Source organism: Corythoichthys intestinalis, chromosome 9, assembly GCF_030265065.1.
Source record: "Corythoichthys intestinalis isolate RoL2023-P3 chromosome 9, ASM3026506v1, whole genome shotgun sequence".
Lineage (NCBI taxonomy): Eukaryota > Metazoa > Chordata > Actinopteri > Syngnathiformes > Syngnathidae > Corythoichthys > Corythoichthys intestinalis.
This window is the reverse complement of record NC_080403.1, coordinates 29,663,387-29,681,159: the sequence shown is the minus strand read 5'-3', so window position 1 is coordinate 29,681,159 and position 17,773 is coordinate 29,663,387. Positions and strand designations below refer to the sequence as shown.

Sequence of the window (17,773 nt, the reverse complement as noted above, 5' to 3'; positions counted from 1 at the left end):
GCCCACAACCGAATACTTGTTCCCCATGGTGCTGCACTGAAAGTTTTTGGATTGAAATGTTACATAAGATAAAACCCGTAAAAGCAGATTATTATTTTTTTTTTAATATGGAGGCAGAAATGTCTAAATTACAATTTAGAGATACAAATCTAACATGCCGGCTGTCACAAAACAGGGCTTTCTAACGTGAAAATTCTTGTAAATAAATGCATAAATCCCGGATTTTTTTTTTTATAAGATATGAACATAAAACACTAGATTCTTGATTAAAAGCGAAAAAAAAAACAGGCAGTTAGCATTCATTATACGTAAATATTTCAAGATATTAGGCTATTGTGTAATCCAACATGGCGGCTGTAAGAAAGCAAAGAGCTTCTTAAATTGAAAATTCTTGTATATAAATGTGTTAATCCCAGAATTTTTTTTATAGATATGAACATAAAACACCCTAGATTCTTGGGTAAAAGCAAAAAAAAAAAAGAAGAAAAAAACAGGCAGTTATCATTCATTTTACGTAAATATTTCAAGCTAATGTTAGGCTAATTTTTTCATTTCATTGTATTCACGTTTCAAAGTGCATGAATGGTGCGAAAAATATAACAATTATAATAATTAATTCTCGACCAAATCACTCTTGAGACACTCTTGCCTGCTCGTATGCACTAAAACCTTTGTCCTGTTTCCGTTTCCGTTTCCGGTGTTGATAATCCTACAGTATATTCCACTTTACACCCGCTATCAGCTGAGATAGGCTGCACCGCCTCTCAAAACCCTAAAATGGATAAGCGGTCCAAAAAAATTAATGGATGGAAATTGCTAAATAACATATGACCTGAATGGTAGGTGAAAACGTCCTTGATAATTGACAAGGGGGTAATATTCACAAAGGTGGCTGGATATATACAATATGTCCCTTATTAGTTATAAACATTCAATATTCGTTTGTTGTTTGCTCATTTATTAATTATCCATACCGCTTATGCTCACAAAGGTTGCGTGGTTGCTTATAGCCTATACCAGGTTAGTATGGGCGGGAGATGGTGTAAACCTTCAACTGGACCATCAATCAGAGGGCACGTTGACAACCTTTTTTTGAGCACCTTGAAAGGGGGAAAAGCGCTATATAAGTATAACACCATTTACCATTTACTCACATTTACACCTAGAGACAATTTATAATGTTGGTCCATTATAAAAAAAAGCTTCTGGGATAGGAAAGGAAACTGGACAAGAACCCATGCACTAATCGGGAGCAGTTTTGTCACAGATTACTTGAAAAAGTAATTTAATTTTTTGAGGCGTAATCAGTAATTAATCTAGTTACTTTATTGATTACTTCATTATCAAAGTAACTAAGTTACTTTAAAAGTTATCTATCAGTTACTTTTTACCCATTTTTCTCCCTTTGCCGCCTCAACATAAGAATGACAACAGAAAAATGTCATCACTTGTAAGTGACTTTCCGATGATTGAATTTAAAGGGGAATATCAGATTTTTTCACATAAGCACCGTTGACTCGCGCTAGCTTAGCCACTCCGGAGCTCTGAAACTAAAAAATATCTGACAAACTGATTGGAATTTGTTGAAATCAACTCCACCGACCAATTAAACCCCACTAACTCTAAGATTAAGTCAAATGTCAAAACATCTGAATTTCAGGTTATGGTTAACAGCATATCAGTGCAAATGTAAAACAATGCAAACTGACTGCACAATAATCAACAACACACGAGTGGATTGTACAGGCAATAAACACAAAGGTGGTGGCGGGTGCGGATGCGCATGTACAACCCGGAAGTACTCCTCTCAACACACACGTGGTCAATTTGGCCACAAAATGTGGCGGCAACTAAGCACTTTACACTCAATCGGACTTACAACACATCCCACAGATGCTAAATGAACACATCACCTTATGGCATGAATGAGCAACACGCATATGATGTAAACAGAGCTTGCCAACTTGGAGCGATTGACTGCCTGTCGTTGCTATGGCAAAGTTACGAAACGGACGCGCATGTAGGAGGTCCAACCTTTTGCCTTTTCAATACTCGCCTTCATCCATGGATATCCACAGATCATTCCCTCACAATGTCTCAACACTCGGCTCAAATGTCCACCCGCCTGGCCCACGCCTTTCTCAGTCCCACAACACACGCGGGACCAGCTGAAAGGCTGTCAAGGAAACACGTACCAGGAACCTTTTATTTTAGCATATTGTATTTGAAATGCTCTTCGTACACGACTACAATATTCTTCATTCTACATACAGTTGTGGTCAAAAGTTTACATACACTTGTGAAGAACATAATGTCATGGCTCTCTTGAGTTTCCAGTTATTTCTACAACTGTTTTTTTTTTCCGATAGAGTGATTGGAACAGATACTTCTTTGTCACAAAAAAATCATTCATGAAGTTTGGTTCTTTTATGACTTTATTGTGGGTTAACAGAAAAAGTGATCAAATCTGCTGGGTCAAAAATATACATACATGGATCTGAAAAAGCGAATCATTGACTTGAACAAGTCAGGAAAGTCACTTGGAGCCATTTCAAAGTAGCTGCAGGTCCCAAGAGCAACAGTGCAAACAATTGTTTGTAAGTATAAAGTGCATGGCACTGTTTTGTCACTGCCACGATCAGGAAGAAAATGCAAGCTATCACCTTCTGCTGAGAGAAAATTGGTCAGGGGGGTGAAGATTCAACCGAGAATCACCAAAAAGCAGATCTGCCAAGAATTAGAAGCTGCTGGAACACAGGTGTCAGTGTCCACAGTCAAGCGTGTTTTGCATCTCCATGGACTGAGAGGCTGCCGTGCAAGAAGGAAGCCCTTGCTCCAAAAGCAGCACCTTAAGGCTCGACTGAAGTTTGCTGCTGATGACATGGACAAAGATAAGGCCTTCTGAAGGAAAGTTCTGTGGTCAGACGAAACAAAAATCGAGCTGTTTGGCCACAATGCCCAGCAATATGTTTGGAGGAGAAAAGGTGAGGCCTTTAGCCCCAAGTACACCATGCCTACCGTCAAGCACGGTGGTGGTAGTATTATGCTGTGGGGGTGTTTTTTCTTCCAATGGAACTGGTGCTTTACAGAGAGTAAATGGGATAATGAAGAAGGAGGATTACCTTCAAATTCTTCAAGATAACCTAACGTCATCAGCCCGAAGATTGGGTCTTGGGCGCAGTTGGGTGTTCCAACAGGACAATGACCCCAAACACACATCAAAAGTGGCAATGGAATGGCTAAATCAGGCTAGAATTAAGGTTTTCGAATGGCCTTCCCAAAGTCCTGACTTAAACCCCATTGAGAACTTGTGGACAATGCTGAAGAAACAAGTCCATGTCAGAAAGCCATCAAATTTAACTGAACTGCACCAATTCTGTCAAGAGGAGTGGTCAAAGATTCAACCAGAAGCTTGCCAGAAGCTTGTGGATGGCTACCAAAAGCGCCTAATTGCAGTGAAAATGGCCAAGGGACATGTTACCAAATATTAGAGCTGCTGTATGAATATTTTTGACCCAGCAGATTTGATCACTTTTTTCTGTTCACCCATAATAAAGTCATAAAAGAACCAAACTTCATGAATGTTTTTTGTGACAAAGAAGTATCTGTTCCAATCACTCTATCAGAGAAAAATCAGAGTTGTAGAAATAACTGGAAACTCAAGAGAGCCATGACATTATGTTCTTCACAAGTGTATGTAAACTTTTGACCACAACTGTACATTATGAGGCAATGAAAAAATAGTAACGCAGAGACACTAAGGAAACTAACTTTAATCAGATTACCGCAAAAGAAAAATGAACGCTTTAGATTACTCGTTACTGAAAGAAAGTAATCAGATTACAGTAACACGTTACTGACAACACTGATGGGGAGAACATGCAAACACATCACAGAAAGTCCAAGGCTGGGATTGAAGCCTTAGATTTCAGAACTGTGAGCCAGACGGGCCATGACGGAGGATTGAGCTGAGAACCTTTGTGTTGCGAGACGGCTACTCAACCAACCGAGACACAGTAACTAAATTTAATGTAATGTATAAACATTCAGGAAAATAACATAAAAAGGTAAACACACAATTTTACAAAATCCACCTAAAGGCATTGGTGAATGGTGAGCTACACAATAACTGTGTGATGACAATCTAAAAGCAATGAGTGAAAAGTATAAGTGGTTATCAGACTAGCAGAGAAAGGTTAATGATATCGTATCAGTCATTCGTTCCTTCCATATCTGTTTTCATTTCTTATCTGTTTTAGAATCCAAAGTCGGAAAACGGATAATGACTTGTTATTTCAATTCTCGTTTTCCAATCCAAAATCGGAAAACGGATGATGATTTGTTATTTCATTTCTTGTTTTCAAACCCAAAATACATATAAATATATATTCTAATTACACACACACGCACACACACACATTGAAAATGACACAAACCGAACAAAAATTCCATGATAATTCCATTAATTTCAAGACATAATCAAAAAGGCGAAAAATAGGCCGTTTTTTTTTTCCGATTTTTGATTGGAAAACGAGAATTGAAATAATAAGTCATTATCCCTTTTCCGACTTTGGATTCTAAAACAGATAAGAAATGAACGAATGATCCACTGATATTTTTTTATTTGAAAACAAGAACTGAAATCACAAGTCATAATCCATTTTTCGATTTTTGATTTCAAAACAAGAAATGAAATACCCATTGTTACCCATTTTCTAATTTTGGATTCTTAAATGGATTTGGAATGAACAAATGATACACTGATAGTATTGGGACACACTCGCGTGTGCAAGAAAGGAACTGAGTTCCTAATAACAGCTGTATTTGTTGATGGAAAGAGTCGGAATGTGTGAAACATCATCCTCTCTGCTTGTCAGGAGGGTTGAAATAGAACAGAAAAGAACCAGTCACATTCTAATGGGAGTCAGTCTGCTTGATTAGAGGTTGTTTATTTTCAAGCTGATTGAACAAGCCTAAATGAACACAGCAACATAGCACAGAATAATTACAATGAAATAACAATTCATATATAAATATTCATAGCATAAACCCAATCTGTCTATTGAGCGGAAGAAAGGGTATTTGTTCATATTTGCTTTTTCATGGTAGCTTTGCATGTAATGCAAGACCTACCGTTTGTAATCATCATATGTTATTTTGAAGAATCAATTTCATTTTCAAGGCAAAATTGTAGCATCCAAATTTTCCCAGCGAGGAGCTAATAAAGGTTATATTATTTTATTATCATGAAATTTCTTTTTCCTCTATCACTAAATGGTAAATTGGCTTTCACTGGTTTGACAACTTTACCCGGGATTTGTTATCTTGCTCAAAGACAATTTGACATAGTCACGAGAGTAGGTGATTATATCTACAACTTCTGGTTGCCGTATGTAAGTATATTTTCATGCATACTTTGATGATGACTCAATGTGTCTAAGGTGTTGAAATCTCATTGGGTTAAAAAGCTACACCATTAATACTGTATTGCAGTGATCCCCAACAGTCTTGTAAATCATACTTTTAAAAAGTAATTAGAGTAACAAATTACTTCTCCCAGAAAGTAATTTCATTAGTAACTCAGTTACCTCAGTGTAATTAGTTAGTCTGCAAAGTAACTGACGTTACTTGTCATGTTGTAAACGTTATAGTATTATACATTTTATAACATCTTTCACATAAAATATGTTTATATTAACTGATTGACTTTAACTGATTTTTTTCCTTTCAAAAAAAAAAAAAACGTAGGCAGGCAGGCAGGCGGATGTGTGATGAAATCAGACAACTTGCGTTTCATTCAACCAAATTGTAATAACGTACTTACGCACCCATTTACATCCTCAGTAACGGTAACGGCGTTACAAAGATGTGAAAAGTAATCGGTAGAAATGCCATTATACTCTAGCGCCGTTACTAAATACATTGCTCCCCAACCTATTTATCACAGCAGACCAGTAAAGACATTTTAATTTTATCTGCCCCCATCCCGCCTCCCCCCCGAATATAGAGTATTAATCAACTGACTGAACGTTGACTTTGCTCTGGCTTGAGATATATTTTAATTCATTAACTGAAATCATATAAAAAGACTTTCAGAAGTCTATTTACATGCTGAACAATGTGTCAAAGTAATCAAGGCTTTATGGTAATGTACTATCTGTATTATTGTATGTAATATCGCATTATATTCATAATTATTAACTATTAGATTGATGCATTTGTGTGATTGTTGGCAATACTCAATGCAATGCTTATCTAGGTATCATCAGTATGCCATAACACAAGAGAGGAGTGACATATCTTAATTAACTTTCACAAGGCTGCTGGAGTTAATTTCTCAAGTCACATGTTTAACCAATTATCCAAAGCTTAATGAAGCAGAACATGGCTCCCCAGAGTTCACAGGACACCCCCAGCCCTTCTTTGTTGAGCGTAATTTTGCTCTTTCAGTCTGGGAACCTGATTCTCATCAAACAAGATGGCAGATATACTGTATATCCATTTATGTATGGCACTTTATACAGTGAAGATCAATGCCTGGAATGTATTTTTTGCTGTTGTCTGCATAACAGACACTAGTCATTTTGTTGGTTTGTATAACATGATATCGGATTGTTATAGTATTAGGGATTATGCTGGAACGAAGGCTTCCTGTCAAGTTCAAAAATAGATCCTTAGGTAGACATTGTAAAATTACCCAAAAATAAGGAGAGAAGACACTCAGTTTTCTTGGCCAAGGAGATCAATGTGACTCATGAGTCACCAAAATTGATCTAAAGGACAAAAAACCTCCTTGGTATTTTATTTAGGGGTTTTCCCTAAACAAGATGGATGTCGTCCTGAGGGAAGGGAAAGCAAGCTGGCGACACCCATGTGGTTTTTGATTGGATATGTGTGTGCATGTAGGTGGAATTAAGTGATACACGTGTGTGGAGCAAGAGCTTATGTAAACAATCAAAACAATCATATAAACAGTCAAAATAATATATAAACAGTCAAAATAATGAGTTATGCAACGTTAAACAATCAGCAAAATAGTCCAAACACTTCCAGTTATGCACCGCTGTGGCCCTGGAAGATGTCCTCGGATGGAAAATTGTCCTCGAAGGGCTAGGCGAAAGTCGAAACCCCAGGTGCTGAGGATGCCTGGAAGGTCTAGTTACGCAACGACGCGGCCATGAAGCCACCCCGACCCTCTTTTACTCTTTGTAACATTTAAGCATTATACTACAATCTGGTATAGCAAGCAATAATCATTTACTGGTTATATACGTAAGAAAAATATGGCAATATGTATTATTTATGGTATATATGAGCACAAGCAAATCTAGAAGTAAGAAGAATATGGCAATATGTATTATTTATGGTATATATGAGCACAAGCAAATATTCAATCAACCAACCAAGCAAACATTTAATCAATCAAACCCCGATAATTATCTCAACACTTCCCTTCAAGACAGCATTCGATTGGCCGTATCTCAGTTCGCATATTCAGCACTTGAACCACCATCCATTGGGTAGTGTAACCATTATAATTGATTTTTTTTCAAAGGTACATAAACTAATTAGGGGATCACTTGTAACTACTAATTTGCAATGAAAAATATTGGATGTGCAGAGCCACTACTATTTGACAGAGGAACGTTGCAAACACACATGCTTCACGTCATGCTTCATGAACATTGGGAAGCTGGAATATTTCCACTATGCGCTATATATCACCATATTACGTCCGGTGTTGGGAATAACGCCGTTATGGCTTTCTCCACTTTATTGTGGCAACAATAAAAAAACAAAATAATAGCGGACTGCCGCCACATTCGACCATGAAGTTTTGCTTCTCGCTGATCTCCTCCTCGCCTCCTACTACTCAGCGTCTCTTAAACGGATCGTGCATAGTGTCTTGTTATGAGCTTTTTGTTTACAAATGTATCGAACACACGACGTGCTGACAAATTTGTTTCTTTATTAACACATAGAGCTAACAGTACAACACAGGTCGGGGTTCTCGGGAGGAAGTGGCGTCTAATGGCATGAGGAAATGTAGTTTTTTCACACAAGTGAACAGATTACAAAGCACCACTTCAGTGTTGTCCCGAGACTACGTTTCCCATGATTCACTGCGTGACCTGCGCGCTCGCTGATTCGCTGACAGACAAGCAACACGCTTGTTGGGGTCACCTGTCAGAGGCTCTCGTACAATAAAACACAAACTAGAAGGCTATCAAGCGATCACCGTGAAAGAAACGCCGAACCGTACAAATGCAATGCAATGCTTGAAGCATGAAGGTGGAAATACATAATACAAATACAAATAAATGTGCACAAACTCACCGGCGGTGTGTGTCTCTTACTGCAACGTGACCGTGAATTACCGCGACGCCGACCCGCTTATACGCACATCCATACCCCTTTCCCGATTGACAGTGGATTAACCCTTTCGGACAAGATCGTAGATGACGCAAAATTTAAACACGCTTAACCTAGCGAACGCAACAACAACTATGTGCGGGGATTGCCACGAGTTAACTTTCGGCTAACGTCGCTAGCTTATACTGTTCATTCCACAACAGTTGGCAGCTCTGCTTTGACAAAGTCATCAGTCATCGCTCCAAAAATCACATACTTTTTGGCAAATCCTTGATCATAAGCAGACCGGTTAAGGAAGCAGGCATCTTCGAAGTGTTTGCAGCAGAGAACACTACTCGATGATGGTGTGAAATTCATTCGCTTCGTGCGAACAAAAGATGTCCATTTACGTGCCCTGCTATCCTTTGGCCACTCACACAACTTTTCGTTTGAGGGAGAACAAAACATCGCCACACACCGCTGTGGCATCTTACCGAGAAGCAATGCAACAAACAATACTGTTCTATGGCGGACTTCCCTCGCACTTCCCGGTGTGACATAATTTCCGAAGATTGCCAAAGAAAAGCATTTTCGTTGTCAAGGGCGTTGCTATGGGTTAAACAAAGAATCTGGAGGGTTGCGTTAAAAAAAATAACGAAAATATGCTTATAACTGTTTAGCCATTGATATTATTCAAAAACATGGTTGGACAACCTTACTTCACATTACTCCTTTAATAGCACATATAACTTCAACATTAACACAAAAATACGGCTCACGGCAGGCCGTGTCTCTAACTCACTCCCACATCATGTGAGCAAAACAATATTGGCGCCGTGTGCAAGCCTCGGATAATTCTGTATCAGAATATTACAGCACGTACTTATTATGACTCCAGGCTGTTTGTCCCTGCTCATTCAATTAGAAAATGCTTTCCAAAGCTTTCTAACGTTTCTGTTTTTGCTACACCTGAATAATAGCCTCGTTCCCATCCCCCACTGTCAGCCAGCAAGAATGCTGCTTCCATCTTGGGGACGGCAGATGCTTTGAGGGTGACGGGAGGAGTAGGGGGACAAGGCTACCTGAATGTACCACCTGGATAGATGCGATGGAAGTCATTGTGATTGGCTGAGGGTTAGTCATGTGTCATGGTAAGCCAATCAGAGTCGGTGTTTTTACACACAAACCGAACAGCGCGTGCGGCAAACACACACACGCAAAACAGATGCAGAGGGATATGATGGCAGAGCATTCAGAGGAAAATGTGTCCTTTACGAGGTGGAGATATAAACACTATTTCAAGTCAAAATACTTGAAGTACAGTAGGCTATGTTTACTTAACCAGTTGTCTCAGGTTGTGAGAGTTAGATTTAATTGATTAAACTCACTTTATATCGTTTACTGCTGATTGTTATTTTATTATATTGTTTACTGTTTATTTTTGTTGCACTTCAAGTGTAGGATAGATCTGTTGCTGGTGAGGTGCAATAAATATTACAAGGTTCAATAACAACTACCTGTCTGTTCTTCTCCATTCAACTGACTCGAATACTGCTCAAAAAATTTTAAATTCTTTAACATACAACAGCTTCTTTTGAAAGTAACGGAAATAATTACTTTCCCTGGTAACTAGTTACTTTTACTATAGAGTAATTCCGTTACTAACTCAGTTACTTTTTGGAAGAAGTAGTGAGTAACTATAACTAATTACTTTTTTAAAGTAACGTGCCCAACACTGATTACGTCACACAATTCTTATATCGATTCAAAAATTCATCTGTATCGATCCTTATGTGTGTATTTTTGGTGGGGAAAAAAAAAAAAACAATTCCGTTTCTGTACAGTCGTTTGCAGCAGGCAGCAACATTGCCTTGAAGTCTGCTGAATAGGGATGGGAATTGATAAGATTTTTACGATTCCGATTCCATTATCAGTATTGCTTAACGATTCGATTCTTTATTAATAGGGTTGTTCCGATCATGTTTTTTTGCTCCCGATCCGATCCCAATCGTTTTAGTTCGGGTATCTGCCGATCCCGGTATTTCCTGATCCAATTGTTTTTTTGCTCCCGATTCAATTCCAATCATTCCCGATAATTTTTCCCGATCATATACATTTTGGCAATGCATTAAGAAAAAAAATGAATAAAACTCGGACGAATATATACATTCAACATACAGTACATAAGTACTGTATTTGTTTATTATGACAATAAATCCTCAAGATGGCATTTACGTTATTAACATTCTTTCTGTGAGAGGGATCTACGGACAGAAAGACTTGTGACTTTGTATATTGTGACTTAATATTGCCATCTAGTGTATTTGTTGATCTTTCAGTAAATGATACTGTGGCCATCCCAAATGCATGATGGGAAGTGGAACCATGACTGTGCGTAGTGCTACCAATTGATATATCTTCTCTGCGTTGGGAAATAACATAAGGTGCTAAGACAATAATTAATTGCCACCTTGCTTCCCCACATTGCTTCCCATGATATTTCTAATCATAGGGAGAGGGATTGCAAGGCTTTAGCCAATTAAAAAAAGGCTCCAAAGGCTGCCAAAATTCACTCTACTCACTTTGCGCTGCCTTTTATCTCTCTATATAGGTAAAGCGGCATCATTACAGATTGAGCGCGACAAAGAGTGAGAGGGTCGTGCAGCGCATGCATTAATTGCGTTAAATATTTTAACGTGACACATTTTAAAAAAAAAATTTAATTGCCGCCATTATCGGGATACATTTGATAACCCTACCTTAATCCTAAACTAAAGACTCTGGATGAGTGTAACATATTACGTCTGTAACATCAAATACAATTAGAAAACAATTTAATTAAAATATATATATATTTAAAAAAGGCATGGCCAATAATTTTTTGCCGATTCCGATACTTTGAAAATGATGTGATCGGATGCCGATCGATCGGGACATCTCTATTTATTCATTCTCTTATCGATATTGCTTTACGATTCTTTTATCAATTCTATATATATTTTTTTTTAACCTGTCCTGTTCAGCTGTTTGACACGGAGAATGGAAATCTAAGTGCCCGGATAGTCTGAACAGTTTTAATGTTTCACATTGAGAGTCTGACATACTCCCTTTGTGATCATTCAACATACCTCATTTATTATGACAAAACAGCGAACAGGAAGGGATTATGGGGGAACAGAAGAAAAGAAACACAACAGAAGAAAGAGAAGAAACACAAACAACAAGAAATACATTGAACGCCTAACTACACTATCTACTAATATGTTGGTGCTATCGTCAGCTAAATGTATTTCCGGTTGACACCATGGGGGGGGGCCTGTTGACCAGGAAAAGAGGGGGAAGAAGGTGGGGGAGTCTATAAGCTAAGTGATAGAAAGGGGTAGAGTGTACACAAATCATCTCTGTGATTTAGAACCCAGTAATCGTGTAAATCCCTAGTGAGTGTAAGCCCGTTGGCGACCAACCCCAGCCGACACGGCACGCCAGGGGGCCCCCAGCGGCCCACCAAGCCCAGGGCAGGGCAGGGTCCCCCGCCGTAGCAGGCAACATCCAGCCGATACGCCTCTTATCAATTCGTCTCTTATCAATTCTAATTTGGACTAATGGACTGTATGAGGTTCTTGGTTCAATATGTTTTATGGTTCATTCGCTTAGGGTGTTGGTTAGAACACAAGGAGCGGAGAGTGGAGTTGGTCTTTGGCACTTTTAATCCAACTTGGCAACAGGCACAACTATATGCAAGCAATGGCACTTGATATGAGAATCACTCAATGAGCAGATGAGAGCATGCGTGGAAAGATGTTGATGTATTTGTATGTGTGTGGAAGAAGACTGGAATGTGTGGGTATATGTGTGGTTCTGAAAGGAAAATTACGTCATATTAGTGCTGATGCCATAAACAATGCAAATTGACTGTAAAGCAGTCAATGACACACATTAATGACTCGCACAGTATAATGAACACAAAGGTGGTGGGGGTGCGAGTGCGCGCGCACCACCCGGAAGCACATTGCATGCAGGCATCTTGGCCATAAAAGTGGCGAAAACTAAGCACTTTCCACTCATATGGATGTACAACATCATCTTAAGATACTAAACTAACACATTTCCTCTTAACACAAATGTGCAACGCGAATATAATGTAAACGATGCTCTCCCCGAGGCAGCGAGGTTGAGCGGTAGCAACCAGCCGACGTAACAATAAAAACACAACGGTCACGCTGATATCGGCTCTAACTTATCACAAGAACTTTATGACATGAAGAGGAAATACTTACATTTGTTCATGGACACACACAGATTACCAGGTGGCTGCACTCTGCTCGAAATGTGCACCCAACGCCTATTCTCGGTGACGTAGGACAATAACAGGAAGTAACTGACTGGTTGCTATGGGAACGAACGCATACCAAGGAACATAACAAGGAACCTTGCTAACAGGAATATTAAAATTGCTGATAAAATCTTTTAGGATTATTTTAGATGCACATATGTTATATTTTTCTTATAGAGTATTCGACGAGGAATACGTTAGACCCGTTAATAGACTTTTTGGGGAAAAAAATCACCATTTCTTGAAGTAGTCTCATGATAATCACCTCATCATCATTAATGTATAATCACTCAGCGTTGACTGTTCAGAGTATACTTGGTGAGTTGTCACTCTTTGAGCTATCATGTAGTCTTAAATGCTGATGTGACTGTGTGTAATATACGTATATTACGTGACGTAGTTCGTGCTGGTTGGGATCAATAAAAGAATCGTTAGAGAAATTGCCAAACGATTCCATGGAATTGAAACACATGGAACCGGTTCTCAATAGGAACCAGTTCTCGGTTCTCATCCCTACTGCTGAAGTAACAACAATATTAATCCGAGTGGAGATTGTGTTCGTCGCCCTCTAGTGGTTGGCCGTCATTACTGGGGTGTTTACACACCTATAGCAACCCAGCATCAGTCAATGAAAACAATAACATTAGCTGTTGTTGGCTGTGTACTGCTGGCGGCACACCTCAGCAATGGCGAAATGAGGTACTTCCAATCATTTTGCTAAGATTAATCCTCTTTTAAGTCTGAAATTTGCGCTCATGTTGGCTTTTGCTGCAAAAACGGAGGCATGGAGTATTTAGAATCCTTCATTTAAGCAGGTTTAGACTCAAGCAGATTTGCCCTAAAAAGAGAAAATGTATCTATGCGAATGTATGTAAATGAAAAAAGCCATATGTTGTTCAAACATAAAACAAAAAACATTTTGGATGAGGTTTCAGGAATAAATTGATTTAGATGGACTTTTATGCATACGCGGAGATTGAGGGGAGGCAAGCGTGGCAGTCCCCCCTTTAGTGGCCATACATTGTCATTGCATGTAATTGACTTTCCTATATATATGAATTTAAAAATAAAGACCTAACTGGTAAAATGTTGTCTATAAAAGTTGCAAAGCAATTAACAAACAACAAAATGAATGAAATGAAATTAACAAGAATCCTGCAAAGTATTTCGTAATGGGTCAAAATTATTTTTCAAGCAGATGATGTGACTAGCACATTAGAGACAGTCCTTTGCGTTCCTTAGCCAAAACTACACCTGAGGAGGGAAGATGGATATTTGGAATTTTTTTGTTTCATGTTCCCCCTCCCACAAAAGTCAAACTCCGCCCATGTGTTTATGTACATTTTGTTTTATTTTTCTAAAGTAATATGCAAATATTGCAGTAATCATCTTCAAGTGTAGTATAGGGATTAAATAAATTTGAATAGTGACCTGTTAATCATGATACTAATTGTGTCGCCAGGTATGAGGCAAAACACACTGCTAGTAAGTAGACTTTGCATACGTGCAGAGACAAACAGGTATCATGTTTAAAGTAAAAGAACTTTTGTGCATATAGATGAAATGAATAAAGCAGTAAGGGGCAAAACAGAACTCACAGTCCAGGACAGAAGGCCAAAGTGATTAAGAGAAAAACAATGAGGCAGGCAAGTCAAAGATAAACAGAGTCAACAACGAAAACTAATCCAAAGGACAGTCTTGCTTGAGGGCAGAAAAACACTCTTTCTGGCAGTAGTTGGATTTCTGTCTACCGTAATTGTATCCCAATGTTTGAGCCAATTTAGTGAAAATGTGCAATAGAAAATGCAAATTGTTATAATTATTATTAATTTCATTTATTTTTTTGTGCAACAATGGGCAGAGGAGTCATCTTCTAACTATTGGCATTTGGCTCTAACTGGCCAATTTAGTGAAAATGTGCAATAGAAAATGCAAATTGTTATAATTATTATTAATTTCATTTATTTTTTTGTGCAACAATGGGCAGAAGAGTCATCTTCTAACTATTGGCATTTGGCTCTAACTGGAAGCCTAGTCACCGTTTTGGTAGTATTTCACGGTATGAGCCTTTCTTGGGAGAAGACATTAAATACGAATCCTGATAAGTACTGTCAAAGGTGGCCGCGTAGGGGGACACAGCCGTGTTGTTCTTCATGTGCATGGGCCGGCTTGTGTGTCAGGGATTTTTGTAGTGTGATTGTTTTGCAGCACTTCACTCATTGCTCCGGCTGGGTCATTTTCATTTTTCATGTACTGAGGGGCATTTTGTTTTCTGTGTGCCACAATCGGACCTAAGAAAGAAGTAGAAGTAGCAGTAGTTTCCCGTTCTGGCGTCCAAACCAGTCACATTTGGGTTTTATCGATAAGATAAGAAAGGTAAAGGCTTTTCAAGATGTTATGTATTTTTGGGCGGCTTTTTAGGGGAAAAAAATGTGTTTCCATGCATATTTTATATGATATTTTTGAAACTGCAAATGAAAATAGGTTGATCAAAACACAAACAATTAGAAAAGGCTGATCTGTGTTGTTGTTTAGGTGGGTTGTTGTGGTCGATCAAATTCTCAACAGCAGTTGTAGCAGGTGCAGAGTTTACTTCTACAAAGTCTGTGCTTACTACAGTGTTTCCCAATTCTAAATTGTAATATTGAAATTACATTCTTGTAAGTTCTAAATTAAGACAAAGCACGAAGATCTGATTTAGATTAAATTTGCATCAGGAAAAAATAGGAGAATGAACATATTTCGTCATAGTTTCAAGTAAATGACAAAAATGTGGCTTCTATTGCAGGAAAGATACAGTATCTTCACTGGATTTCCAGAACCAGAGTCTCATAGGGCAAGCCATCAACTAATCTCATTATTGATCAGTCCCACAATATTTGATTGAAACTCATGTCAAGACTCTTGAAAGAAGAGTAAACAAAATGGCGAAAGGTTAAAAAAGTGGAGACCAAATCAATAATGATGACTGACAAGATAAAGTGCGGATGATCAGTATTTTGACCTCTTATACTAAATAATGTGACGCGAATGAATCTGTGTCACACTAATGTTTCTTTCCATCAATATTAGTTTTTTTTTTTTTTTTTTTTTTTTTTTTTCTGGATGTCTGCTACCATTAGCATGATTATAAAAGGTTTTATATATATATATATATATATATATATATATATATATATATATACATTTTTTTTTTTTTTTTTTTTTAAAAGGGTTCAAATTCATCTCTGACTTGGAGTTATAAAAATCTCTATAATTAGTTTTTATTGAATTAACTTTGGTGCAACTTTAACACACTTATTAATTCAAGCAGTGTAATTAACTGATTAAATTAGAATCAAAGGCATATACCAGGTATGCATTTTTGGCATAAGTAACCTTTGCGTACACAGATAGATGAATTATTGCAATTTTCAAATGCCAAGTGTAATTATATTAACATAATTTTAAGCACATTTTACGCCGACAATATTAACGACATGGTAACACAAGTTGACTATATTTCATTGTTCAAACGACTTTGTGAAATTAAGTATTTCATGAGCATGAATCACAACAAAAGCATCGCATAATACAATTAAGGAAACAATTCAGTATGGAAAAAATAAGACGAAACGCCTCTTTCCCGTAGTCAGTTGTTGATGAAGCTAATTTTAGTGGTATCCATTTTTTAAAAAAGTTATATTTTTATTGGTATGTATATGGATAGCAGTTAGAAAAGTGAAAATAAACATTTTAATTGTTTTTGGTGGAATATATAAATTGGACTGGATTTCCTTGTCTCATTTATCTACTTGCTGCTGTTTATCATAAACAATGATTTTCTACAGTTAAGCCATTCATCTTCTCAACATTAATGAAAAGCTGTCTTTATCTTTCAATGTTGGTTAAGCATGTAAAACACAATCAGACTTAATATTCACTCTAAAATGGGCTGTCTGTTTTGATGTTTCTCTGTCTTGCTCAGCAGCATAGACACAGAGAAAAATAATCTGAGTGTCCTTATGATCTTAACAGATTTAACTTATCACATGGAAGTTTGATATACTCCTGTTGTGGTCATTGTTTTATTTATTAGCTGAAAGCAGTGAAAAAAAAAGTTTTTTTTTTTGTTTTTTTTTTTTTCCGGGGGACAGAAAGGAAAAAAGTAGACAGAAGAGAAGAACAAACAACAATAAATACATTATTGCTCGCCTATGCTATCTATAAACATATCGGTGCTATCGTTAGCTAATTATATTTACCTGTGGAAACCATGTGGGGGGCCTGATAACTTAGGAAAAAGAGGAGGGAAGGTGAGTCAAAAGGAGACGTGATTACTACACAATTCAGCAATGGGATGTGTGGAACTCAGTAATATCCAATTCTATGCGACCTAATCGCTAATCCTGGCATCTCCCTACCTGAGTAAGTCTAACTGTCCTCAGTCATGCGTGAACCCACTCAGACGTGTGTTTGTCCTGCAGAAAAGTGGAAATGTGTATGGGCCACCCCACGGCCCCAACCAATCGGGGAAGGAGGTTGCTAGCGATCATGGCACAACTCTCCTCCCACAGCTTCGGCAAAGGGTGCACCATCATCCCTCTTGGATCCATCCTCACTCCCATTAACCAGCCCTGGGGGAAGGGATTAGGGAACACGCCACCGCCCCCTATGCCTGCCCACCAGAACCCCCAGCCACCAGCACAATTCCCCGACCGTCACGGCGCAATGCGGGACCCCCATGGCCCACTAGGCCTGGGGCAGAAAAAGGATCCCCACCCAGAGGGGGCAACACCCCGCTGCCCTGCCGGTGTCAAGCCGGCGATTTGCACCGAGGTCCAAGAAGGATGCCCCAGTAGAAGAGAGGACAAAGCCGAGAGGCCACTGCCTCCCGATCCCCTCATCCCTGCAATTGACACCACGGATGAAGACGAGACCCCGTCCCAGGAGCTCCACCATATAAAACATGGTGGGACCCACCTCCCGCCCTATTACTGTAGCTGCCAGGTCCATGACTGGCAGCCACTATCCAGCACAGTGATGGCCTTGTGTTGGGAGGATAGCACTGTGTATGCATTAAAATAGGAGAGCACATCTGAGAGGGCA

The 17,773-nt window shown here is 38.5% G+C and overlaps 1 protein-coding gene across 1 annotated transcript in view; it reads left to right on the top strand.

Annotated features, from left to right (window-relative positions):
• Positions 1-664: 664 nt before the first annotated feature.
• Positions 665-17,773, top strand: part of LOC130921557 (contactin-4-like) — a 262,979-nt gene continuing 245,870 nt past the window's right edge. The window contains exon 1 of the mRNA XM_057845593.1: positions 665-839. The gene's annotated coding sequence lies outside the window, so the exon portion shown is untranslated. The remainder of the gene's footprint in view (positions 840-17,773) is intronic.